This window comes from Tachyglossus aculeatus, chromosome X1, assembly GCF_015852505.1.
Source record: "Tachyglossus aculeatus isolate mTacAcu1 chromosome X1, mTacAcu1.pri, whole genome shotgun sequence".
NCBI classification, from domain to species: domain Eukaryota; kingdom Metazoa; phylum Chordata; class Mammalia; order Monotremata; family Tachyglossidae; genus Tachyglossus; species Tachyglossus aculeatus.
Window position 1 is genome coordinate 1,596,559 of NC_052101.1, and position 6,266 is coordinate 1,602,824.

The following is a 6,266-nucleotide window of genomic DNA, read 5'->3' on the forward strand; positions in this document are numbered from 1 at the left end:
CGCTCTGTTTTGTGTCATTTCCTTTGGTATTTTCCCAAAGCCCAGGCTCTTTTCCACTGAACCACGCTGCTTCTCTAAGTCAGGGCGATGCAGAAGGGAGTGGGAGAAGTGGGGCTTAGTCTGGGAAGGCCTCTGGGAGGAGATTTGCCTTCAGTAACACTCTGAAGTGGGGGAAAGTAATTGCCAGATTTAAGGAGGGAGAGCATTCCAGGCCAAGGGCAGGACATGGGCCAGGGGTCAGCAGCGAAACAGGTGAAATCAAGTTACAGTGAGAAGGTTAGCACCAGAGGAGTGAAGTACATGGGGCTGGGTTACAGTGAGAAGGTTAGCACCAGAGGAGCAAAGTACGTGAGGTTGGGGTGTAGAACGAGAGAAGCGAGGTGAGGTAGGAGGGGGAAAGGTGATGGAGTGCTTTAAAGCCAATGGTGAGAAGTTTTTGCTTGATACAGAGGTGGATAGGCAACCAGTAAAGATTTTTGAGGAGGGGAGTGACATGTCCTGAACGTTTCTGCAGAAGGATGATCGGGGCAGCGGTGTGAAGTATGAAATGGAGTTGGGAGAGACAGGAGGCAGGGAGGTCAGCAATCAAATAGCTCCAAATACACAAATTTATTCATACCCTCCCTAGCCTGAGCAGCTGGAAACTGAAAGCAAAGAGACAGGAAATGTTTTAAGGACATGGTAAAACAAAACCTTAGACAATGCTGCATCCCAGCTGAAACCTGGCAATTATTTGCCAAAGATAGACCAGCATGGCACACTGCCATCAAGAAAGGAGGGATTCTCTTTGAGCAAAAGCTAAGGAAGAAACCAGAGGCAAGGAATCACACAATAAATTCCCACCAGGGGCTGCAAACTTTAAGTACATTAATGTCACAAGTGGTAATATTTATGTGTGCAAAGTGTCACTATGGGTCCCTCGTTGAATTTTTCAGGCACGCACAAACTCACAGGTGAATGTTACCATCGGTGTCTTCTTCAGACACAAATGACAGGAGAAGCAGCGTGGCGCAGAGTAGAGAGAACAGGCTTTGGAGTCAGAGGTCATGGGTTCAAATGCCGTCTCCACCAATTGTCAGCTGTGTGACTTGGGCCAGTCACTTAACTTCTCTGGGCCTCAGTTACCTCATCTGTAAAATGGGGATGAAAACTGTGAGCCCCCTGTGGGACAACCTGATCACCTTGTAACCTCCCCAGCGCTTAGAACAGTGCTTTGCACATAGTAAGCACTTAAATGCCATCGTTGTCATTATTATTACTGGATACTTTTTTTTTCCCATGCCGAGGCACACCTACGTCTGAACAAACCATGCCTAGGAACACCTCAAATTCAGCCTTCAAACACTTGGGAAAGAGCCCCACTGATGCCAACATATTGCACCGCTTTGCAGCAGTGGTTTGATGAAGCATAATCAATTGCTTCATTGCAAACTAGTGTCCCACTCACTGCACGGTGCCAGGGCATTCAAAAAAGATTGGAAGATGCAGAAAATATTATGGATTTCTCTGATTGGGTCACGCTGGGCAAGCTGCTAGAATTTTCCCACCAGAAATTGCCTGCCCATCAGTGGAACCCTGCAATAACGTGAAAAGACAGTAAGAAATCTGGGGCCAATGTAATCACTCGAGCAAGGCTAGTCACCCAGTTTAGTCACTCAAACAACCTCCCGGTTGAGATCGCGCAGGGAGATAGTTTACTGGAAGATGAGCCAAATGGAATCACTCAGTCTATACTTAAATGACTCCTACATTGGCTGTGGTAGATTCTTGAGAGAATAATAATAAAAATGATGGCATTTACTAAGCACTTACTATGTGCAAAGCACTGTTCTAAGCGCTGGGGAGGTTACAAGGTGATCAGGTTATCCCACGGGGGCTCACAGTCTTAATTCCCATTTTACAGATGAGGTAACTGAGGCTCAGAGAAGTTAAGTGACTTGCCCAAAGTCACACAACTGGCAATTGGTGGAGCCGAGATTTGAATCAATGGTCTCTGACTCCAAAGCCCGTGCTCTTTCTACTGAGCTACGCTGCTTCTCTCTAAATCTCTAGATAGGTAAAGCAGATGCCCCTAGCCAGAGGTCCGGAATCTCGGGACTGACTGGACTGTTGCGGCCTAAGAGACAAAGCCAATTCAAGCATAGTTCTTAGGAAATGCCTTTCGAACCATGTAGTTGTCCGTAGTGCAAAAACACCTTTGCCTAATGCTGGCAGGTCATACAGGGCAGCGATTATCTAGAGTTGAGAAAAAAATGTAATTTCTGTTTTCAAAAGCCTTTTGCTGAAAACCCTGTATATGAAAATCATATTTCCTTAGGCATGAATACATTTCAAAGGTTTCTGATTCTTATATGTTCCTTTCTCCCCAGACCCAATACCAAAGTGAACATATTTCTAAATGAGTCATTGCATCAGCCTGCAAGCTGGCCCAGGCTTACATTGAAATGAAAAATAGGCATTGGTTCAAGGAAGGAAATACCTTAGGGTGTGTTGGGTTGACTCGTCAACAAAGATGCAATGTGCTAAACCAGATTTCTCTTCTCCCCTAAGAATGTGGGCAAGCTTACTTCAGGCAATGCAATAACCCTTTATAAAGAGAGATATTCAATAAAACCAACAGCCATGAAATCTGTTGTTTAACGTACTTTTCCTCTGCTGCCCCTCCCCTCCCCATCGCCCCCACTCCCTCCCTGTGCTCTATCCCCCTCCCCACCCCACAGCACTTGTGGGCATATATGTACATATTTATAATTCTATTTCTTTCATTAATGATATGTATATATCTATAATTCTGATGCCTATTTACTAGTTTTGATGTCTGCCTCCTTGCTTCTAGAATGTGAGCCCGTTGTGGACAGGGATTGTCTCTATTTGTTGCTGAATTGTACTTTCCAAGCACTTAAGAAAGAAAGAAAGAAAGAAAGAAAGAAAGAAAGAAAGAAAGAAAGAAAGAAAGAAAGAAAAAGAAAGAATGAATATCCCTAACCTCTCCATTTCCACCCCATACTTTCCCTCTGGGAAACCTCCCATCCATGAATATGTGCAAATATGATTTTGGCATTTAGACTTTCTTGTCTAACTCTGTTTCCTTGTGTCTGGATTTCTTCAACCATTAGGTTGCAAGCTTACTGAGGACAGGAAACAGGCTCAATTCATCTTTTCTAATTCCACACAATCACCGGGCCTAATTGCTCCAGATGTTATTGAGTGTGTCTAACCCATCCAGGAGAATTAGCATATCATAAAAAGTTCGATGATTTAATTTGTGTTAAAAATGTTGAGCCCAAAAACACTGAAGACAGATCATTCCAGAATAAACAATTAATTTCATTATTTTCTGCCAAACATAATACACATACTTGATATGTCCCGGTCAGAAAAATATTTAGAACTGTAATGTATCTTTTATTCTTCACATTCATTTTACAAAAATGTTGATTTATATGCATAATATAAAGAGAAAGTGGTGTAATTCCTTAAATGCTTGCAAAGGTAGTAGCTCTAAGAATATATTATACCAAACTTAATTTTATAAAAAAAAAAACTAATCTTTGACAGTTTGGGAGCAAAGTAGCTTTAGTTCTCTTCTGGCAAATAGGATGCATTTATCATGGTCTGGACATTGGTGTATGATTGTACTTTATATATTGGAGAAATGTAGTTAATTTGTTACTGACCTTTCAAGATTTTTTCCCTCTCAAATTTAGTGACAAAAGCAATTCAAGTAGCAGTTAATATTTGTTCATTTTTGACTGATTTTCTTTTGCTCAGAAAATTTGAGTTAAATTTGAATTTTAAATTCTGTAGAGAAAATTTACTTATTATGGAAAGTAGAAATCTGCTGATCTGCCCCAAAATAACTCAGGCAGTGAACATTCTCCAGCTTGCAAACTCTATTGATACATTCAATCTACTACTTGAATTCCATCTGGCAACTCTACCTGGGTTTCAGATGGGGTGATATTTGCTCTCTGAATTAATGAAGAACAGAGGATATAAAAAGATATTCTTTTAAAAGGTGTCATTTAGGACCTTTTTGACTTAAAGATAGAATAGCTCATCCAAGAATCCTCCAGGTTAGATTGGAGATGGCTGGATATTTGTGGACAATTCTAATGCCAGTAAAAGAAGGAGCCCAGAAGAAACCAGTGAAGTATGGATTCTGGAAAGGACTTTCTTTAAGAGCCAATTTCCCTGAGGTCACAACCAGTAATGGGGGTCTTTCCAATCTATCAATCAATTGATCAATCAATTGTATTTATTGAGCATTTACTCTATGCAGAACAGTGTTCTAAGTTCTTGGGAGAGAGCAATACAATAGGGTTGGTAGACACATTCCACATCCAGTTTATCTTCCCTACCTGATCTCTGCTTTCTGCATCTCCCTCAAACACCTTGCTTCAAATGTGATTTCTAGTATTTTTCTCATGTGCTCTCCTTGCCTCAGACTGCCCCTTACCTATTTGGATGAAGCATTTCTTAATTTCCTGCTTTTTTTTTAACCTATTCCTTATGATCTGAAACCTGCATTAGTTGATTGATTTTTTGATGATGAGTCAGCAGGCCCACTAAATCCCTTCGCGTTCAGAAATGGTCCTGTTTGTGGTTCACTATAATCCCTGGTGATATATTTTCCCACAATAACATATTCTGTTCTCTGTTGGATGCTTACCAAACCTCTGCACATTTACTGGGGTTTTTCACCCCTCTCCTACTCCGTAACTCATGTTCTCCATTTTGATATGGAGAACATATCCCTGCAGACCCGATCTTTTTCTGGCTTTGGTTCTGATCGAACTCTCCACCTGAGAAATCTAATTCTCAATGGTCTGAAGTATTAACACCCTAAAGGTCGAATGCACTTTTTCTTGTGTTTCAAATGGCTTTATTTTTAATGTTCGTTACGATAGTCGTAGTAAAATTATTGATTAAACATGTGCTGAGTGCACTTAGTGTTAAATATGGACTATTGATTACTGAGTGTACTAAGTGATTGGGAAATATACATAAGGCAAGTGACATGTTCCTTGCCTACGACGAGTTTGCACTCTCACTGAGGTTTACAGACAAATGAAATGTAGCCCGGTCCCTACTGAAACCAATACTGTTCAATGCACATAGCGTAGGGTTCTCCTCCTTTCTTACATATCCAGCACCTCACCCAAAAGCAGAAAAACTCAAATTGTGAAAGACGTCTCATGGCCACTATCGACTTGCATGTGCTTTTCAGGTTTTAAAAACATAAATCCTCCTAAGCAGCCTGTCCCGTGCATGCATCAGTTGTGTGCAGAAGCTAATAAGAAACATCAATTCCGTGCCTGAATCTTGCCACCTAAGCCCCTTTCCCAAGCAAGAAGGAAAATTCCTTCCCCACAAGGCCTTCAGGGTGAGTCCATGTACTCACCACTTGCTTCTAGTCATCATCTCAGGACTGCTAGCCAGCCCCTACAGTGTGGCCAGCCAGCCCTGTCGCCCTCCCAGGAGATGCTCCATTCCGGACTGAAGAGCGCTCTGGCTCTGAGCTCCCTAAACCATCAGCTGCTGTTTATTTCTCTGTCTCCTCATTTGGCTCCGGGGAGGATGTTTCAGCAGACTTTTTAGAGAGAAGAGGGAAAAAAAAAACAATAGCTCATTAAGCTAATGACCCTTAGCCAAACTGGCTGCAAATGAACAGAGGCAGAGACAATTGCAGTGTTCCACCGAGGTTGCTGTGCACACCAGTTTCCTACATGTTTTTCTTATTCAAAAGCATGCACGTGGCACAATGAAACACTGTTATTACCTGGATTTAGTGGAGAGCCATTAGTAAGATGGAGCTTTCCAAGCCTTCTGGTTAAGAGGCTCAGTCCCCTGGAGACTCAGGTATCAACCCTCAATTAGCCTCAATTTTTCTGTCATATAAATTTCATTTTCACATATTTTCCTTCTGCTCTTGGGCCACAGATTCAAACCCTCTTGGTTTCTTGTCCGATCTTTAATGAGTAATTCAAATGCTCTTACTGATTAAAATCAGTCCCCACTCTTCCTTGCTGTCAGTCACAGTGGACTATTCAATGCTGTTTGTGGGACCAGGCTGAGAGAATGTTCCTTGTGACAGAGTGACCCTCCCACCTCAAGCCTGAGATTTTTATCCCTTCCAGGCCCCTGTGGATTTTACTTCTCCTGCTAGAAATTAGCCTGCAGTTTAGAGAGCTATTTCACAGGTTCCAATCGTAAGCCGATTTCGTCTTTTCCTGCCCCAGCTTTTTTTTATTTCCTAACTACCT